Genomic DNA, 22,431 nt, shown 5'->3' on the forward strand with positions numbered 1-22,431 from the left:
TTGCACTTTCCCCTTAAGAGACTGAAGAGCCTTCTTGAGAACTCGGATCACACTTTCCCTTTAAGAGACTAAACAGTCTTCTAAATGCCATTCTGATGATGTTTTCTTATTTTCAGATACAATACCTGTCCAACAGGTGGCGCTGTGAGGTAGGCTTTCAGCCTCGTAGGAATGGAAGGTAGACAATTTCCTTAAAGACGTGTTACAAACTTACACTGCGCTATTGAGTACTGAGGTACAGTTCTTGTAAAGGGGCGTTAAGTGGAGGACTGCTTTGAAGTAAAGAAATGCTGTTAATACGATAGCTCCCAGGCCAGTTTACAGGGTATGGAATGTCTGCTTTGCAAGCAAATATGAGAGTTTAGACGCAAGTGTCCCTACACAGCAATACACTGGCTTAAGAATGTCTCATAGCACAGGGGAGCAGGGTGCAGCACAGGAGAGCAGGGTACAGCACAGGGGAGTAGGGTACAGCACAGGGGAGCAGGGTGCAGCACAGGAGAGTAGGGTACAGCACAGGGGAGCAGGGTACAGCACAGGGGAGCAGGGTGCAGCACAGGAAAACGGGGTACTGCACAGGGGAGCAGGGTACAGCACAGGGGAAACCACAATTAATCCTAATGTTTTAAAGTGACTGAGTTGGTTACATGTTCAGAAAAATCACTTTTCTATTACACAGCTGCTCTGGGTCTTGACATGGTATGTTATCAATAGCTGCAGCATTTTCATTTAAAAAAGAAAATGGTTTGCAGATTGCAATACAGAGTGCCAGCAGGGAGATCTCTCTCCCTGCTTCCCAGCAGGCACACACTGTGGTTCACAGTCACTTGTATTTCTGAAGGCTGCTTGGCCAGTTTCCCACTGTAAGCAGGAGCGGATCTCAATGCTTGTACCTCGGGAGCTGATTGATTCATCGTATTGACCTCAGTGCTGGTTACACTTGCAGAGGCGAGGGCCGGTGTCTGTGTGGGTAATCAGCTTGGTATCAGTCAATCAACTGCAAATAAAGCCATTCAAATTCAAAATTCAAATTCAAAAAAGCTTTATTGTCCATTAAATAGAGCATAACCTGAAAATTTGTCTTCAGCTTACACCATGGCTTGATACAAAAGAAACAAACAGCAGTGTACACACACCATCAATAAATAACAATCAATTATAAACCAATAATCCATGCTAGCATAAACAGCACAGCAGCAGCTCATTGCTGAACAGCAACATACCATACCCACATACAAGCACACACCTACACACATGCACACACAAAGTGTACACACCTACACACATGCACACACAAAGTGTACACACCTACACACATGCACACACAAAGTGTACACACCTACACACACAAAGTGGACACACCTACACACATGAACACACAACGTGTACACACCTACACGCATGCACACACAAAGTGTGCACACACTTCTCAGGGCTTCCACCTCTTTTCCCCATTAAGAACTGAAATTTCAGTTGGAATAAATTATTTTTTGTAACACTACTGATGGCAGTAATTGAAATGAAAAATTGCGAGGATGTGTACTATCATTAAAAATGTGTATGAATTTCCTTTTAACTGCTTGATGGTACAGGTCTGATAATTGCAGCTGTTTGGTACCAATTATTTTACTTGCCTGGTTGACAACTCTTGCCAGTTTTGTTTTATTTTTTACTGAGAGATTGCCATGCCATGATACTATATTGAGCATCAAAAGAAACTTATCACTTATATTTGAGCATCAAAAGAAATGTATCACTTATATTTGGATAAAATTCACTAGATGTGATCAAAAAATGACAAACTCTGTTTTAGAGCAGGTGCAGTGACTTTTTATTGTGCTGATTAACAATTGACATCATGAAGATGCTGCAGAATGATCTGTCGATCTTGGGCAGGTGTTGTGACTCTTGGTCTCCCAGTTCATGGCCTGTCATTGACAGAGTGTGTCTGGTTATACCGTTTCACCAGGTTTGAAATTGCTGGCTGTGAGCACCCAAGATGGCAAGCCACAGTATGCTGCCCTAGTCCAGCCTCCAACATGCCGATTGCACGAAGGCGCTGCTCTCTTGACAGTTTTTTTTCTGTGATTTTCTTTATTGCTTTTATTCAAGCTTGCTACTCAGCAGCTGAAATCACTCCATATCCAGTGTCCAATCAACTGTCTCACTAATTAGGTGATTAAGTGCATCTGCTTTAGTCATAGTCACTCAAGCGTGTCATGGTCAAGGATGAATGATCGAGTGATTAAAAAGAGACCAAAAACATTTTGTCAATGTCCATCATTTATATACCTTATTTTTATAAATGTGTTATAATAGTGATATGTTTCTTTTGCTGCTCGGTATATATTAAAAGTAAGAATGCTCTCAATGAGATATCTATAAACAGACACTGAAATTTCCCTGCCAACATCAAAACTTCTTAGTTTTCCAAGAAGAAAAAGTCGCTGTTGTGCCTTCTTATATATGTAATCAGCATTTCCAGAAAACATAGGTTTTGGTCTAGCACAGTACCAAGATATTTAAAGCTTGAAGCTTGTTCCACCTCTTGTCCCTTTATCCCAAGTGGCTTAAAGAGGGGATGTGGTGAGCCTAATGCTTGCCTCCCTCCACAACACATTTCTTTTGTTTTCTGAACATTTAGTTCTAGGAAGATTTCAGCAAACCAAGAAGTCAAAGTGTTAACATACTGAAAATACTGAGACATGCCACTAGTGCCATATCATCCGCATATTTGACCAAAGTACTATCACTATTATTACACATCATCTCATTTATATAAATTGAGACAGCCATGAAGAGAACAGCAGCCTAATTCATCCCAGCAGTGTACTCCAGTCTGCAGGTTCGGTACATGGAAATAAAAAATGGTGATGTGAAACAGAAACTAGTGAGGAATGACTCACAAGTCGAATTAGTTTGGGCAATGCTTTATCTAGCAAGGCATAAACAAGTCTTTAACTGATATGCAATGACCTGTTTATTGAAGTTCAGTAACATGGTAATAAACAGTCAATATGTAATAGAGACATGCAACCATGTGAAAATAACCCTATTCCCAAACTCTTAATAACAAATTTTCTACACAGCTGGCCTTTGATGTCTTAAATATTCATTGAGGCAGGAAATACAGAGAAAAGTCTTAATAAACACGCTCAACCTACAAGAGCACAATACTGTAAGGGCAGTCTAATGGTGATTACACACAAGCACCTCAGACATGTCAAGTCTCAGTGATCTTAGGAACAGTTTTAGTGTCAATTTTAGCAGTATTTCTCCTAAAAGAAAGGCAAGGACGATGCATTTACTGGTGGATTTCCAATCTCACTCATTCAGATGTTCTCACCTTGGCATAGCTGGCACCGCTATTGCCCAGGTATTGACTGTTTACTATCATGGAACTGTGTAAAAAAAAGCATTATCATAACATTACCGGTGGGGGAGTCCGGTGGGAGTTAAAATTAGGTCTCTGTGTGCCCAGACTCCTGAAGCCCTCGTTTACAGCTCCTCTTTGAAGGTGCAATAACAATGTAAATTGCAGTCGGAATTGAAATTGTATTTCGGGCAGATCTGTTCTTCTTTGAAATCCTTGCTAGTTACTGTGTAGCGCAGATCTGATGCAGATTTCCAAGTACGTGCTAAATAATTGATGCCATTTCATCCACGCAGTTTTGCAATGCATTCTGTTTGTAATGTGTGTTGGGTACGTGCAGAGGTTTGTAATATTTCAATAAATTCAATTTTGACTCTCGTTCCAAACGGTTTAAGCGATTAGGAGCTGCTGTTGCTATTAAACAGACGGCTCACGGACAGTGGAGGATTTTGAAGTCAGTTCTAAAAAGGACAGGGGCTGTGTGAAGTCCTGCAGGGCAGGATTTGGTAAAGGTTAAACATATAAAATCGTTTTCAAACTTTCCTGACAGAACGGCTATCCCGGGAAACTATTTATTAATGTTCTGAAATGTAATTTATATATAAGCAATTGCAACAGCAAATGCATATTCATCCGCATGAAATGCACACTTCACAGCTACTTTTTAATTCATTCAAACAGCCGCATACAATTGACATTGCCAGTGACACTACTAGTATACAATAGGCCTTGGTCCCTTTCCTCCACTGTGGGGAGGATGCAGTCCAGCAGTGGTTTTTGGCGAGTGAGCAGATTCTTGCATGTGTAAAGGATGCAGAGTCTTGTCTATGCCTGCAGCAGTGGGGTATTTGACAGACAGACAGGGAACCTTGTGTAACCCTCCCAAGTCTTGGAGTGCCGAGTCTGCAGTTTAGCTACATCTGTTTCCAACAGATGGTCTTGTTTTTAACGAATGCAAATGCAGAATTAATGCTAATCGGTCTGAGACACTAAACATTATTTATTCATAAACTTTTAAAAATTGAATTAACAGAAGAGTCAGTCAGAAATCGCTGCCCCCGGGGCTCCCTGTCTGCTCGTCCACTAAGTTCTCCAGCAATCGCTGCCCCCGGGGCTCCCTGTCTGCTCGTCCAGTAAGTTCTCCAGCAATCGCTGCCCCGGGCTCCCTGTCTGCTCGTCCAGTAAGTTCTTCCTGCATGCTGAACACTGAACATCGCTGCTGCTGTTTGACTTTGTGGATTCAGGGCTAATGAAACAGTGCCAGGGAAACCTTGTCTTAGAAGAAGATATATATTGGTTGGTTGGTTGGAGGAGGCTGGATGGGTTTTAAGAATCCGTTTCCGTGAGACACAAACATCATAGAAGACTGCGGTTCTTCTTATCAGACACGCTCTGTACTTTCTCTCTGCTCCAATTTGTCTTTCTTTCCTTCCTTGAACTGAGAATCCTAAGTGGTTTCACCGGATGTATTATTAAAAGGTGATGCATTCATTCAGGCTCTACCTTCAAGGAATGGTGTGAGCTGTGAATGGGAATCAGTCCCATTTTTAAAGCCTTGAAACGATACGTTGCTGGTGGAGATATTACTGGTGATCCCACACTGAAGTGGTCACAGATCCTCTTCTGTGTGTCACCTGAAGGGAAACTGGTCTCTGAGCTAATGATAGAGTATATAATTAGCAATGATTGAAGGAAGTGTATAAATAACACAATCGAAAGGGGAAGCAATCGTAGCGCTACAGTTAAGATTACTTCCTTGATAGTTCCTAAAAGTGAATCTGCCCGCGGAAACAATCAAGCTTGTGTTATCAGGACTGGGCTGTTTACTCAGCGCTCCTCCTCTTCAAAAGCAGACTTGCCACCTCACTACTAGCAGTGAGTCACAATGTGTGTGTGTTATTGTGGATGCATGTGTAAATGTGCAGGTTGTGTGTGTGTGTGTGTCTGTATTTCAGTGTGTTTGTGTCAGCGTACACGTGTCAGTGTACGTGTATCAGTGTGTGTGTGTGTGTGTGTCTGTATTTCAGTGTGTTTGTGTCAGTATACACGTGTCAGTGTACGTGTATCAGTGTGTGTGTGTTTCTCAGTTTGTGTGTGTCCGTGTTCAGCTTCTGCATTTACTTTGACATTAATAGCTGCTGTTCCAGCCTCACAGATAACAGCCCCCGTTGCCAGGCGACAGGTAGCTATTGTTTTTCTTGCTGTTTCCACAGAGATAGAAGGAAAGCCAGTATTTATTGAGCAGAGAGGGTCAGACAAAAACCCACAGATACGCACACACAGACACAGACAGACACACAGACACACAGCCATTCTGTAACAGTGGGGCAGTAGTGGCAATGACAGAGCCTTGTCCAGGGTCATGAATGAAGGTAACCACACACAGCACTGCAGTGATTAATACACAGGGATTCTAGGGAACATATAGTGCCCTTGCAGCCTATCTGATACAAGGTGTACTGTAGAGTAAATCCAAATTTCGAACCCTTCGTCCCGGCTTCTGAACCATTCCATTCTCTGCTCTGGTGGGCTGGCATGTCTCTCCTTTTCTCTTAAAGGTGGGGTTACCTGCTGAAACATGTACCAGTGATTGTGCGTTTCTGGAGTTCTGGATGAGTTTCCTGAGATCCGCTCACCAGGAACGATAGTCCCAGCCTCCCTCACGTGCAGCGCTCTTAACCACGCACAAGCCACTGGGAGCCGCGTCACACAGAACAAGACACTAGCTAACAAGTTTACTCATAATGCATGATTGGGTGTATCTGAAGTGATGGGTGGATAGCACACTGCTGCCGGTTCAGCCTCACTTATGGCTGATGAATGTGTGTGTGTGTACTGCGGTCTCCAGCGGGACAGGCTCGTTATGAAGAGTAACGGAAGATGCTCGTTAGTGTGAACCCTGTTTGAATGCCGTGTGGACAGGAGATCCATCAGGGGGGCAGTGAGATGTGAATCCGCTTGAACCCCAAAGTACTCGAGTCTTGGCCTTAGTGAATCATTATACTAGGAAGAACAAATGAAAGCATAACCAAAATCCAGAATCCGGCAGCACAGGCTGCACTCAAAGTAATGGAAGAACTCAAACTAAGATTCACTTCTTCCTCTTCTGTAGAAATCCAAGTGCTCTCAGCAGGCAGCAGAGGAAGAGAGCTCAGTCTGTGAAGAGCCCATTGTGTGCCAGCTTTGAAGTTTTCTGCTTTGTCTTGATCACGATACATATCCATTAACATGAGCAGCTTTGCATGTATCTTAATTGTCATTACATGTGTGATTCTGTTAAACATGTTTAAATCAGTGTTTCATTAAGTAATTAATAATTCCAGAGGTAATTAGCTTGAATGAGCTGGACCCCTGTGAAGAGGCCTCTGTGTGCCGTTAATCATCTCTCCAACCCATTAGCTAATTGGCACCCTCCCCCAACTCCCCCGCCCTCCCCTCTCCTGGCAACCCAGTTCAAGGCGCTCCTAGCAACAGCACAGACCCTGCGGACACTGCAGCACTGTGAACCCAGCGGGCGAGAACAGCAACGTCACAGGAAACAACATGGAAGTGCAGCAGAACCTGTTGCTTTATTAATGTCGGGGCATTATAATTGAACAATGTCAGGTACATCAGTGTGTCTAAAACAGTTCTTACTGTGCTTTCTCAGTCTTTGACAAAGTAATTTGGGTTTTTTTTGCACCGAGACAGAAACAACAAAAAAGCACGCACACAAAACAAACGTCTTTCAGCATTGTGATAGTACTGTAATTATATGAATCCTTTCTCGTTTTATTTAACGTGGCTAAACAGGCCAGTTATAGGAAGTGACAGAATGTACATCTTGAAACTGAATTCACAAAGGCACGGAATCCATTCTGTCCGCTAAGAGCTGCATTTACTGTAGACCCATGACAAAATGTGCATTGATCAGTTTCTCTCAGTACCGTTCAGTTGGTAGGGTATCATATCTTCCAGGATCGGATCTACTGTAATGACTCGTCCAGGGTGCTTTTTTTTTCATTCCTTAAAGTTCACAAATAACCCAAAAGTGCTCCGTCTCTCTTTGAGTACAACTAAACCCCACTCCAGTTAAGTGCACTTTAAACAGAGCCTTGTTACTGCAGCCTTGTTGGTTTCATCCGAGGTGTCTGTTAAGGGAATGAAGCAGCACGCGATCAGTGTGCTTCTCCGGAGTCGATGCTCAGTGACTCTGACTCTGATTCTTATGAGACAGCCAGCACTGACTGGCTGAGAGAGCATAGAAACAATATAATGGCTTAGTCCTTTAAGAACACAAGTTATGTAACGCTATCAGATTGCAGGGTTGAAGAACATGTTCCTGAGGCTGCTGGCCATTACTGTGCTATGTTAGACAAGCAAACAAGACTGATGAATGGAACTGGATTCAGATTACTGTGCTATAAGACAAGGCTGATGAATGGAATTGGATTCAGAGCTGTAGATAGGAAGCTCTGTATTAATGATCCATAAACACACACAGCACTCATTATCTCATCATTAACAGATCATTAACAAGGCAGCACTTAATACTCAGGTAGCATGAACTGTTAATCTTTAACTAAAAAAACAAATCTCCCTGGTGCGGAAACCCAGAGGAACAGGACGCTGATTTTAAAGAAGTGCAAGAAGCAGCTTTATCACTATCACTGCTCCGGCTTTCCTTCACTTGAAGATATTTTATCTGTTTTTTTAATACTTTGATTCAGGATATATAAGATTGCGACACAAAAATAATCAGTTTCTTCCTGGTATCTAGTCACTTCCTGTGCTGTAGGTCACATGACCTGATTCCTGCTGGAGCATTGTGATTGGCTAGTAACTTTGTAACTTTTACTTCTATCGTATTGTCTTTGAAATGCCTGCATATTCCAAACTGAAGTATAAAGTACAAGTAGAGAGATCAGAGGCTCACCAGGCGTGCGCTGGGATGTCTCAGATGTACTCTCCCTGTCACTGGCACATTGTAAGGCTGTTCAGAGAGCTTCTGTGCATGCCACTGTTACTGTGCTCTGCAGTCAGATAAACAATGGCAGAATGTTGTAATACTAATTCCCAGCAACGGCAGGTACAATCTGCTACAGAGTGCAGCTAAATCATGTGATCTTCACTGTTCAATATTCCCCCCGTGGAGAAGTCCTCTGAGTACAGGGGGCCCCAGGCTCAAACACCCCGGTGATCCAGACAGGTTACTGAAGGAGTGGATGGCCTGTCCTCTTCCCTTTCTCCCTTCTCTTCCTTCAGCCTCTCTCCCTTTGCTCGCCACTCCTCTTCTTCAACCATCTCTCCTCTCCTCTTCTCCCCTCCTCTCCCCCCTGAGTGAAGGCACAGCCCACTTATTTCGTTATTCACAGTGCTCAGCGGTGCAGACCATCTCCAATTAGACGGACTCTTGACTTCAGATAAAAAGCTACTTCACAAACCGGTTGACGTGACACTTTGTACTTGAATAAACAAGTACCGGTTAATGTGCCTGTGTGGAGAGTCTCTGCGCAAATTGAATCTTTAGTATTTATTTAAATAATTACAGTTGTTTAAACTGTGTTGCCCATCTACATCATTTTTCTCTTTAAGAAGTCACCATCCACACACAGCCCAGTGCTCTAACCACTGAGCTACTCAAACCGACCACCTTCCACATTACAGCCCAGTGCTTTCTTTAACCACTGAGCTACTCAAACCAACCACCTTCCACATTACAGCCCAGTGCTTTCTTTAACCACTGAGCTACTCAAACCGACCACCTTCCACATTACAGCCCAGTGCTTTCTTTAACCACTGAGCTACTCAAACCGACCACCTTCCACATTACAGCCCAGTGCTTTCTTTAACCACTGAGCTACTCAAACCAACCACCTTCTACATTACAGCCCAGTGCTTTCTTTAACCACTGAGCTACTCAAACCAACCACCTTCCACATTACAGCCCAGTGCTTTCTTTAACCACTGAGCTACTCAAACCAACCACCTTCCACATTACAGCCCAGTGCTTTCTTTAACCATTGAGCTACTCAAACCAACCACCTTCCACATTACAGCCCAGTGCTTTCTTTAACCACTGAGCTACTCAAACCAACCACCTTCCACATTACAGTCCAGTGCTTTCTTTAACCACTGAGCTACTCAAATAGTCATATAAATGTGTATTTAATATTAGTGTGAGAGAATCTGCTCACTGCACGGTGTTTCCACTCAAACAGAAAGGACAAACAGAGATGCAAAGTGCAGTGGAAGAATAAGGGCAGGGTAGCGAGATGCGCCAGCAGCAAGCTGGGCTGTACTTACTGTGGTATACTGCAGTAAAAACACAGCAGTGTAGTAAAATACAGTAAGAGCACGGTGAAGACACTGTAAAAGCAAACAAGTTTCAAACTCCCTCAATAATCCAGTAAAGCTGCTCTCAATAGAGGTGTCACAAATGCCTCTCCGGTGCTCATTTTATCCTGGTGCCGCTCTGTGTTGTGATGCATGTATGTGTCGAGTCCTGTCGAGTTTCGTTACCCCTGCTGTCCGCCTACAGGAAGCTCTTGTACAGGAGATCCCGACAGGTTATCAAAACAGAAACACATTCACAGAAACACGGATGAACAGGGAGTCAGACATGAGAATTACTGGAATAAACTGTCTGGGAGGTAGACATGAGAATGCATTCCCTTGGGTGAAGCTGAGCAGAGTTAGGTCTGGTCAGCACTTCTCCTTCTTGGATTGGGATCTGCTTGGGCCTCACGGTTTGGTTCTCGTTCGGCTCGACAAATAGCCAGTGGAAAAGCACCCGTACCTCACGGCTGGGATGTGCCAGTGGAAAAGGGGCAACATCACCAGGGTCAAGCCTGGATTCTGATCGGCTCAGGTCTCAGAGATCTAAGCAGCATCAGGGTCTATGGAAGCCTCAGCTGTGCTATGATGTGGTGGTGGGATGGGGTGGTCTTATAAGGGACACCCTCTCCCCCCCTCTCTCTTGCCTTTGTCTGGTATAGTGCTGCAGGAGGTGACCCTGTCTACTCTGATGATAGATCCATAGGCGCGCCCTTGTTGAAGTATTTGTCAGCTGGTGACCCCGCTCCCTCTCCCAGTCCCTGCCGTGTGGAGGACACCGCACTCACAGCCCAGGCTGCTCAGCTAATTGATTCGCGTGGCCCAGAGTCTCTGGAGGCTATTGCACTTTAACCAGCTCAATCTCTAATCAATAAAACACAGCACTGCTAACAGAGGCAGCACTACTGAAGCAACCAAAGAGAGAGAGAGAGAGAGAGAGAGAGAGAGAGAGAGAGCGAGAGAGAGAGAGAGAGAGAGAGAGAGAGAGAGAGAGAGCGCACACATTCACTACTGAAGCAACAGAACAAGCTACCACAATAATGTCCTCAATCCAGAGCTGCATGGTTCTTCACTTTCTAGAAGTTTACTGCAGTATGCAACAGTAAAAACACAGGTAAGCATGGTAGCTGAAAGTTATAATGTATTAAATAAATGCACACTATAAGCATGGTAAGAAGACATCTTAAGTCGGTTATAGTGCTAAATATTTATTTGCCTGCTTGTCACTGGCAATTGCTTATCTCTTGTGGCCTCAGTTAGGCTTCTCTAACAGATACTGTCTATTGAGCTGGTGGCCTTGTGACAGTGACTAGAGCCGACTGGATCTACATGGTGCATGAGTGAAAAAGAAAGACACATGTACCAAATTCCACCCAGATGAAAAAGGGCCTGCAATCACTCGAAAGAGACACATTCATTTCACTGACATGTCTACGTTATCGATTATTGATTGATTGAAGAAAAATGCACACAATTCAATCAATCTACATTAGACTAGGCTTGTTTCATTGATGTCTCAGTCTGCAGGAGTACATTAGATTTTGTTTCATTGATGCGTTTGTGTCCTCAACAGTTTTGTATATCCCAGGGGAATACCCTTATAAATGTTTACCATAATTAAAATATAGCACAGTGCAATAAAGCAGTCAAAACATAGGGAAGCATTGTAAAGCCTGGAGAGGTATGGTAAAGCATATACAGAAACTATGGTCAATGCAGAGTAATACCATTGGAAAGGCATGGGAAAGCTACAAAATTACTGCGCAGATTTACTGTGGTAAACTTTGAAAATACCAGACTGATGCCGCTAGACTTCCCTGGTTTTCTAATGCTCAATAAACAGGGCTGTGGTGATGGGGTGAGAGGTGCTACATAGACGCTATTGGGAGCTGTAACCCTCATGCAAATTTGACCTCAATCAGTTTTACACTCTGCTAAATTCATCGTGACATTCCCGTGTACAGTGCTGTGCTGCCCACTTCTGAGAACAACCGTGTAACAGATGATCTTCTGACATAGTGCTTAATTCAAGCATGCTCTGCTAAATTGACCACACATTCTTGTAATGAAATATAATAACCCTTGTACGTACAAATATTACAAAGCGCTTTGAAATATGCAAAATGAATACAATGTTTCCTCTGTAAATATTTCCGTGGGCATCAAACCAAAATAGGCTTTTGAAGAGAAATGTTAAAATGTTCCTGCTCCAAAACACTACAGCTATCAGACAATCATTGGCATGCCTTTCATCTCCAGAGAGACGAGCCCCTCTGGCAGCGATGCAGAATCACTGAAAAGCTGCCCCCCCTTTATTGTTTCATCTTTAATTTATTTCATGAAAAAGGAAGAGTCAATCCCAAATGTTCCCTTGTTCCAGAGTCCCTGGTCACTCTGCATGACTGTTGGGATAAAACTGGGTTGACCTCTGAGCTCCTCAGCTAGGGGTCAGGCCCTTTCCCGAGGGGCATTACTGGGACTGCAGGTGCAGCTTAGTGTGAGCGTGTCAGTGTGTGTGTGTGTGTGTGTCAGTGTAACATGAGTGTGAGTGTGAGCGTGTTAGTGTGTGTGTGTGTCAGTGTAACATGAGTGTGAGTGTGAGCGTGTCAGTGTGTGTGTGTGTCAGTGTAACATGAGTGTGAGTGTGAGCATGAGTGTGTCAGTGTGTGTGTGTGTGTGTGTGTCAGTGTAACATGAGTGTGAGTGTGTCAGTGTAACATGAGTGTGAGTGTGAGTGTGTCAGTGTGTGTGTGTGTGTGTGTGTCAGTGTAACATGAGTGTGAGTGTGGGTGTGAGCGTCAGTGTAACATGAGTGTGAGTGTGAGTGTGTCAGTGTGTGTGTGTGTGTCAGTGTAACATGAGTGTGAGTGTGAGCGTGTCAGTGTGTGTGTGTGTGTGTGTCAGTGTAACATGAGTGTGAGTGTGAGCGTGTCAGTGTGTGTGTGTGTCAGTGTAACATGAGTGTGAGTGTGAGTGTGTCAGTGTGTGAGTGTGTCAGTGTAACATGAGTGTGAGTGTGGGTGTGAGCGTCAGTGTAACATGATTGTGAGTGTGAGCGTGTCAGTGTGTGTGTCAGTGTAACATGAGTGTGAGTGTGAGTGTGAGCATGTCAGTGTGTGTGTGTCAGTGTAACATGAGTGTGAGTGTGAGTGTGAGTGTGAGCGTGTCAGTGTGTGTGTATGTGTGTGTGTGAGTGTAACATGAGTGTGAGTGTGGGTGTGAGCGTCAGTGTAACATGAGTGTGAGTGTGAGCGTGTCAGTGTGTGAGTGTGTCAGTGTAACGTGAGTGTGAGTGTGAGCATGTCAGTGTGTGTGTGTGAGTGTAACATGAGTGTGAGTGTGGGTGTGAGCGTCAGTGTAACATGATTGTGAGTGTGAGCGTGTCAGTGTGTGTGTCAGTGTAACATGAGTGTGAGTGTGAGTGTGAGCATGTCAGTGTGTGTGTGTCAGTGTAACATGAGTGTGAGTGTGAGCGTCAGTGTAACATGAGTATGAGTGTGTCAGTGTAACATGAGTGTGAGTGTGAGTGTGAGCGTGTCAGTGTGTGTGTGTGTGTGTGTGTTGGTGTAATGTGAGTGTGAGTGTGAGTGTGTCAATGTGTGTGTGTGTGTCAGTGTAACATGAGTGTGAGTGTTACTGAACGACACATTTTGTGTATCTTCAGTGATTCAGCCCATTGATTACAATACGTAAGCCATGGTGCTGCCTGTATTCTCTGTATCTCACGGTTTATCGGGTCCAGCAGTGCCTGTGCTAGCCAGATTGATGCTGGCAGGCTCCAGTCACACACCTGCTCAACGGGTTGGGTTGAGTTTCTCATCACATGAAACCTGGGGATTATTAGTTCTGCTTAGCCATGCTCATATTCTGCTGGCCTTGTTCTCTGCAGGGTGAAATCATAACAGGAATTCAATGAAACAGAAAAACAGCAACTAAAACACATTCAATAAAACCCACCTCTGCACCAAATCAGACTAATTCCCTCTGAATGCAAAACCTTATCTTTCCCTGCATGCTTCAGGAAATGACTGCCTGCGCTACCAAACTGAGCTCAAAGACATTAAAAACTGATTTCATGACGGTAAAGGAACAAAAAGACTGGCTGAGGCGGAGAAGAAAGAAACTCTGTGAGCTGGACTCACCAAAGGCTGTTTCAAGACAGTGATCAGTTTGCCCTGTTTCTGTAACTTGGCCCTTGTACAGTAAAAAGATATCTGCTGTGATATCTCACGCCTCACTGCTCACAGCCCACACTCACACACATGAATTGACTCACATGTTACATTTGTTTTATGTCATTCCCCCAAGGGAAGCCTTCAGTTTCAAGGAGCACATGAAGACCCAAATGAAACACTTCAACTCCTCAAACATTGACAGAGAAAACTCTTCCAAAGCAGTCGACAGGAAAACAGGTGACCTTTAAGGGCTGTTAAGACTCCTTCCTGGCCCTGCACAGTGATTCATGGTTCAAGATGGAGCCGACGACACCTAATATAGACAGAGAGCTACCAACGGATGATTAATGGTAAATTGGAACTGAGAACAAAGTGCTGGGAGTCTGTGGATGCATAGTGAGATAAGAGCCGTGATCTAACGAGTGCCTCACAGAGCTCTGATTAAAGGTGTCTGAGTGGATATCAGAATCAGTCTACTCTCCTGGACAGACACTCATTTATCCTCCTCTCCCTCACCCATCTCCTGCCCTCTCCCCTCCCATCCCGCTCCCCCTCCCCCCTCCCCCTCTCTCCTCAAATCCCTCTCCCCCCCCTTCCCCTTCCCCCCTCTCCCTCCCTCTCTTCATCCCTCTCTCCATCCCTCTTCCCCTCCTTTTCCCTCTCCCCTCCCTCTCCCTCTCCCTCTCCCTCTCTATGGTTAGAACAGTGTATGCATGGCAGGGGATGAGTGTTACCCAGGTTGAAACAGACTCTCACAAACATGAAAAAGCAGGGTGAGGGGACACCAGCTGCTGCTCCACAAATGAACAAGATATGAACACAGACACCCCGGGTGGGAATATATTATATTGCACTGAATGCAAATCAGATCCTTGGCCCCTCTCTATTGTTAGGGCTGGGATTGAGTACTCACTGGCAACACCTCCCTAGTGCTGCTGAATCTTTAGTGTTCAAATGAACCTCTACAGTGGAGAGGCTGGCTAGCTAACAAACTGCATAACTCCATACATCTAGAAATCTTACCCCTTTTGCACTTTCATGAGCAACATTGGTCTCAAATGTGCAGTTTTTAAAGAAACACATGTTATAGCAAACATGTATTTTCAGAGATTTCAAAACCAAGACAGACTCAGCGCCCTTGAGAGCCTCTTGCTGTAATGCGCCAAGATAATGACATGCCTTCCTTCTTATGTATTCGGGTTTCAATATCTTGGTTCATTGCTTCATTTTAACGGGCATTAGCATGCAACAAACATAGGGTTACCATGTGACTCCGTGCACACTAGGACAGTTGAGACAGCTCAGGATTTTCAACTCACACCGCAGTGCATTCTGGTAAGTGCAATCCTGCTGTGAAAGGTACCAGAATGCATTGGGGTGCGAGTTGAAAAGCCTGAACTGACCCAAACTGTTCTTCTGTACATGGAGTCATATGATAACCCGAAACAGATTTGTTCACCAAAATATTTGTACCTTTTATTTTTGCATCATCAAGATTAAAATTACATTGGTATGCTTATGCAGTGCCTTGCTGTTTATCATGTTCAGTTAAAGAGCATGAGTGGGGAGGGGGAGGTAAATATTAAGAGCAAATTAGCACATCTGTGCACGTGTGCTTATATACAGTGGATCTGTGGATAGGTTAGTCAGCTAGTTATTAACAGTGGATCGGTTAGTCAGCTAGTTATTAACAGTGGATCTGTGGATAGGTTAGTCAGCTAGTTACTAACATTGGATAAACAGAAGTTTACCTTAAATAAAGTGTGACCTTGGGCTTTTAAAATCTCTTTTAAAAAGGAAAAAGTACACATTGTAATCTGAAATCTAGAAATATTGCTAACTAAGATGATCTGTCTTCATTGACACTAACTGCAGATCTCCCCCTGCTCTGCTGTGACTGAAACAGCAGCTCCCTCTTTCTCCATGTGAAGCTGTTTTAATAAATACAAGCATTAGGTCTTCCAGAGTAACCTCCCTGCCGTGTCTCTGGAAGGAAGCTTCCCAGGTGGGTCCTGATTATCTTCACATTGCATAGAAGATGCTCTTTTTGTTTCTGTTTTTCAGCTAAAGCGTGAAAAGGTCACACAATTAAGGCAGCAAACATCAATAACGAGTAGCCACAGCTGTTGAGTTAGCATTGCCTGCTGCTTGATATCGTTTCTTAGAGTCTTGTACGGTTACTGATGCGTTCAGTTTAGGAAAAACAAAAAGCTTCCATTGTGCTGTATTCTACAGCACTGCCCAGCATTCTGCAGAATAAACGCAGGGAGCTCTAGCTGGTGTTTTCACCGCAGGTCATGGCCTCCTGGAGATTGTGGGAATGTATCTCAAGGATTTGGAGAGGCTGCACAAGCACTTCACTTAAATCCTGAAATTTCTTTCAAGCTGGAAAATCACATACAACACATTACTGCCTGATTGAAAATCACACACAACACATTACTGCCTGATTGAGTGAAGCACGATCCGGAGAAGACATCATCAGCTCCTAAACCCCACGACCAGCCGGCTGCTCATTCGCATTCGACTCACTTGTGTTTACTGACCTTCACTAGAGTTTAGCAAAAAGAAAATACACCCTGCAGACAATCCCTGCAACTGCTGGTGAAGAATTGGTAACAGGTAATGGAAATAAATATGTCCTGGTCGCTTCCTGGACACCCAGCAGGTGCACAAAGCCCCAGTGAAGTTTTACAGCAAATTGATTTGTTTATGAGCGTAGGCAACAAACACTTCAGCGTGTGACAGTAAATTGACTTTTAAAGAGCCTGTTTGTCATCAACCAACCCCAAGTCCCCTGAACCAGCACGACCAGCTGAAAACCAGCAAACCTCCAGCTTAGAGCAGCACACACCAGCTTGTGTTCTGTAGGTTTATACAGATATATGTAAGTTTTAAAGAAGGCAAAAACGTTCATTATCACAATACAAAATGACAATATAAAATAACTCTTGCATTGAAGGAGTTTTGGAGTTTTTTCTCCAGCGCTACAGAGAGCGAGTCTATTTTCACCTGCTTATTTTCTTTGTAAGCATACCATGATCCCAAAAGCCTGCCTGTGACTGAGTTGACTCTCTCATGATTGCATGACGTGATGTAGCACCCTCTCTGGAGAGAATACTAGGTGAGAATCAGCCCGGGCTAATGTTCATCTCTCTGGACAGAATACTAGGTGAGAATTAGGCTGTGTTGAGGATAAACCTGTAACACTGGTGCTAATCCCTGTCAACAGGAACAAGGCGTCTCAGATCAGCCTGGTTACTGACACTGACACGTCACTGCACACAAGCAGCCGGTGGAAGGCATCAAGGTATTTCCCTGAAAACTGCCATCTAAACTTTCCAGGAGTCATACCGTACCGGGCAAAGCGAGCCCGCTGGGCACTCTAACAGCTGCTTCACTGTCTATGAGTAGCATTAATCTACCTACAAAGTCCAATTAAGTTGTCCAGGTTGTAGTTGTAATATTGTAGTTATGTCACTTAAACGTTTGTATTTTACCAGACCAGATTTTACTATGATTATCTGCCTCACAGAAGTCTGTGTGTCAATATCATTCGAATGTGTTTGAATACTAATATTTTACAAGAACATAAACAATGCTATCTTTGGCATTAGCTCCTGAAGACCCCCAGGCATGTACACTATTCATGCAGTAGCCTCTTTTTGCCAAAATGTGCCAGCTGCAAGAACACTGACATGCTCCACCGGGTATATACCCAGACTGAGAAGAAGCCACTTCATTAATGTGTGTGAAGATCAGGCGGCCGGTATTAACCCTTTTACTGCCCAGGGTCTGTCCGCATACCTATTTAATGCCTATTTTCCCAATGCCAAATATATCGGTCACTGGGCAGCAAATGGTTAAACATGTAAGCAATTCCCCAGTGCTGTCTGAAGAATGGCAACACTTTGAGTTAACATTTTCCTGCCTGGAGGTATTATTGAAATGTCACCTCTGCTGCACTGCTGAAATGTGCCGCCATTTCAGAGTGTTCTGCGGAGAAACGAATTTGAGCTGTTCAGTCTGCCCCAGCGCGCTGTGAGTGACAGGTGAGACCTCGAGATTAGAACCGGAGGGATCCCCGGGGATGCCAGCGCTGTGCCCGCCACAGAGGCCCTGCGGGGGAGCTGCAGATTCACGATCAGTAAAGAAAGTCCATTGCTGTACACTGTGTACAACCATTATCAGTAAAATACATGCCTCAAACAATTCAGAATCGAGAGCAGTAAATCCCATTAATGCAGAATCCACACCCAGGCGTAAAATAAGCAGATCTCTGCAAAAAAAAATAATTGTGCTTTCATAAGTACATGAGTATTCGTTTTATTATTTGTTTATTTAGCAGATGATACAAGTAGAACCATTAAGGTGGAAACATCATAAAAATGATAGCCAGTACCTTCACAATCAGCACTAACCCCTTACAACACAAAAAATAACAACAAAAAAAATACAAACATGGATTATATTTATAGTAGTATTATTAGTGGTAGTAGTAGTAGTATTATAAGGGGTTAAGACAGTCCCAATGGTTTGTTCTTTAACATGGTTATGCTTATATTACATCAAATAAATCTGCTATTTTTACTTTTTTTTTTAAATGAAGCAAAAGCTTTGTCAATGCGATCTGTGTTCTCAGCTAGAGTATGCAAACCGTCCCGTCGATCAGTGTGTGGGAACAGTATAATTATTTCCAGAGCGGCAGACCGCGACCCAATATCGAATAATGGGGTTTGGTTATCCACCTTTTACATAACAGCTAGTCTTGAGAAACATTAAACAAAACGCGATGCACTTCTTGTTGAGACTGGTCTTAGCAGAGAACCTCATGAACAAACGGAAATCGTCTGGGGACCACCTCAAAGGGGAGCGCTCTCGCTGCGGGACACAGTCGTGCAGCTTGGTAATCCTCCACGCCCTCCAGCGTCACCCAGCAACCGAACCGTGCAACAGTGCACCCGGCGGCAGGCTGAGTTCAGTGTGAGTTCAGCTCCAGCCAGCGCGCATCTCATCTCGAGAGCAGAATGTGTAGGGCCGGGAAGCAAACTGCGCGGGAAGTAAACGCGCATGTAATTTAATAAACCATGCTGACGTGCTTTAAAAATAAACTGTCAAAAACCAGGTCATCCAGGTCTGAAGAACTAAACATAAAATATTAAGCAAAAGTGTATAAACAGCGTTTATATATGTTACACTCTTATTGTATTTATTTTTGGTAACGTGTGTTTGTGTATCAAAAACAATTACATAGGATTTATGTCAAATTCTTAATATATAGCGTGTATAATTACATAGGTATATATACACATTTCATACTCAACCAGAGCCCTCATTCTCATGGGGAAAGACGTAAAGAAAAACAATTTTGTTACCGGAGTTCAATGCACAAAGTGAGTACTACTCAAATTTAGCAAATGCCTGTATCGGCTGTTTCAACCTCTACAGCCAGGTATGTACACAGCACGTTGCTATGCTAACAATGAACCATCCCTCCTGCTCGCTCAATGCGCGGCGGTCGCTGTCCGTGGTTCTGAAACCAGCCAGCTAAGGAAGCCGCGTCCTGCGGAACGCTGTGCTGCATCGGACCACAAGCAAGGGTGGACGTGCCAAACCAACTGATACGCTGTAAAAAAACATTAAAGTGTGTAAAACGGGTTATTTTCATTATATCATCTATGTGTCATTTTCACCCATGTTCAATTAACTAAGGCAATTTCAAATGGTATTCAGCAGCAAGGCTTGTGAACCTTGCTAATTTTACATTTAAAAAAATCAGTGTGATGAAAAACTAAATTGGATACGAAATAACATGCATGACACGTGGGTAAACGAATAATACATTGTTTTAAACCTTAACTACATTCAAAAGAACATAAACACCTTAATTTATATATACAAAAAATGGATCATGATTATTTACAGACACCCTTACCCAGGGAGACTTACAATTGTTACATCACATTATTTTTACATACAATTACAATATTTATTTTTTACACATTATTTTTTACATACAATTATCCATTTATACAGTTGGGTTTTTACTGGAGCAATCTAGGGAAAGTACCTTGCTCAAGGGTACAGCAGCAGTATCCCCCATCTGGGACTGAACCCACGACCCTCCGGTCAAGAGTCCAGAGCCCTAACCCCTACTCCACACTGCTGCCCTGTGATATGAAAAGCACAAAACCGCTCAATTCAGTGGTAATGTTTCTAGTACAAAACCGCTCAATTCAGTGGTAATGTTTCCAGCACAAAACCGCTCAATTCAGTGGTAATGTTTCCAGTACAAAACCACACAATTCAGTGGTAATGTTTCCAGTACAAAACCACACAATTCAGTGGTAATGTTTCCAGTACAAAACCACACAATTCAGTGGTAATGTTTCTAGTACAAAACCGCTCAATTCAGTGGTAATGTTTCCAGTACAAAACCACACAATTCAGTGGTAATGTTTCCAGTACAAAACCACACAATTCAGTGGTAATGTTTCTAGTACAAAACCACACAATTCAGTGGTAATGTTTCTAGTACAAAACCACACAATTCAGTAGTAATGTTTCAGCACAAACCCGCTCAATTCAAAGCAGTGTGTTCAGTGCCCTGCCATTGCCTTTCTTTCATGGAGTACTGTATTATTCGGGGCTCCAGCTGAAAACAAGCCACACTGTCTCTAGGCACGGTTTCCAGGGGTTGCGAGCACACTGTCTCTAGGCATGGTTTCCAGGGGGTGCGAGCACACTGTCTCTAGGCACGGTTTCCAGGGGTTGTGAGCACACTGTCTCTAGGCACGGTTTCCAGGGGTTGCGAGCACACTGTCTCTAGGCACGGTTTCCAGGGGTTGCGAGCACACTGTCTCTAGGCACGGTTTCCAGGGGTTGCGAGCACACTGTCTCTAGGCACGGTTTCCATGGGGTGTGAGCACACTGTCTCTAGGCATGGTTTCCAGGGGGTGCGAGCACACTGTCTCTAGGCACGGTTTCCAGGGGTTGCGAGCACACTGTCTCTAGGCACGGTTTCCAGGGGTTACGAGCACACTGTCTCTAGGCACGGTTTCCATGGGTTGCGAGCACACTGTCTCTAGGCACGGTTTCCAGTGGGTGCGAGCACACTGTCTCTAGGCATGGTTTCCAGGGGGTGTGAGCACACTGTCTCTAGGCACGGTTTCCAGGGGTTGCGAGCACACTGTCTCTAGGCATGGTTTCCAGGGGGTGCGAGCACACTGTCTCTAGGCACGGTTTCCAGGGGGTGCGAGCACACTGTCTCTAGGCATGGTTTCCAGGGGGTGCGAACACAAAGACATATTTGCTCTCTGAAGCATTCTTCACACATAAGTGCTGTTGTCCTCATTTGAAGACAGGCTAGAGAATTTTAACTGTTGTTTAAATTATTTAAATCTTTAACTATATTGTTATGATTACTTAATCCAATTTTGTTAACCGCAAAAGGTTAAGTCTAAATGTAATGTATCAAATTACATACAGATAGCTTGTGTACTGTTTTTAATAAAATGTAATTAGGTACTTAATGAGTTAAAATAACCTTACAAGTTATTTAGATGAAGATCTGTAAGATCAACGCTTTGCATTATTTTTTAACAGTGAAAGCTTAGCACTAGTGTGAATGCTCGGTAGATATGGGAAGTGCGGATTCTTCTGACTGCCAGCGCTGCCAGTGACGTGCATTTTAATGAGTGCGCTTAAGATCCAGGTCTATAATTACGAATCTGCATTATGTTTAGATTGCTGGCAGGATACAGTAATGTATAATGTATTATAATGCATGTTCTAGATAAAAAGCTTTCCTGACTCTAAATGCAAAACCAAAAAGAATAGCAACCTGTTGGAAAGAGGCAGTTATTTTAACATGAATAAGAGCGTCTGAGTCCGTAATTAATGTGATCGATTTAAGTTCTCGCCTTTAGACCCCATTTATTCCGACTGGACTTGCACAAGAAGTGACATGCAGGGTTGCCTTGAACAAGACACGTGACCTGGTAATATCGTCAACTGCAAAGAGGTAAACAGCACGGTCTGTAAATCGAGAACCTTCCCCTTTCTACCCGATGGAAACATCTGCGCGTGGTCTTTGGGGGCCGATGTTGCAGTCACGTGGTGGTTCATCAGCGGGGCACCGCCGCGGCTTCAAACCCATATAGATCACAGAAACAAGAGACACCAAGAAAGAGCGAGTCGCTTAATAAATCTGCAAGCCAGCCATGCTTGCAGATTTGTCAGCTGCATGTTATTAACCACATTGCAGTACCTGGTGGTGGTAACCTTTTGAAAAAGAAGTTCCTTTTATAGTGTTTTAAATTGAAGGTTTAACTGCTGAATTAAATGCTAATGAGACGTTAATAAGGTATTACCCATGGTTCGCTTGACAACCAAAAAACCTGCAGATAACAGATTGCAGACCAGTAACAAAACGTGTCCGACGTGGACTATTATTAATCGCGCTTAGAAAACACACAGGCACACACACACACACACACACACGAGCACACACAATGAACAGGGAATCACCTCGACCCTATACACTACATTCCATCCATCTTCACGGTT

At 43.7% G+C, this 22,431-nt stretch overlaps 1 protein-coding gene across 1 annotated transcript in view; it reads right to left on the reverse strand.

Moving 5' to 3' along the window:
• Positions 1-22,431, reverse strand: part of LOC117426223 (potassium voltage-gated channel subfamily H member 8-like) — a 56,949-nt gene that overhangs the window by 33,120 nt on the left and 1,398 nt on the right. The gene's annotated exons all lie outside the window — the stretch shown is intronic.

This window comes from Acipenser ruthenus, chromosome 11, assembly GCF_902713425.1.
Source record: "Acipenser ruthenus chromosome 11, fAciRut3.2 maternal haplotype, whole genome shotgun sequence".
NCBI classification, from domain to species: domain Eukaryota; kingdom Metazoa; phylum Chordata; class Actinopteri; order Acipenseriformes; family Acipenseridae; genus Acipenser; species Acipenser ruthenus.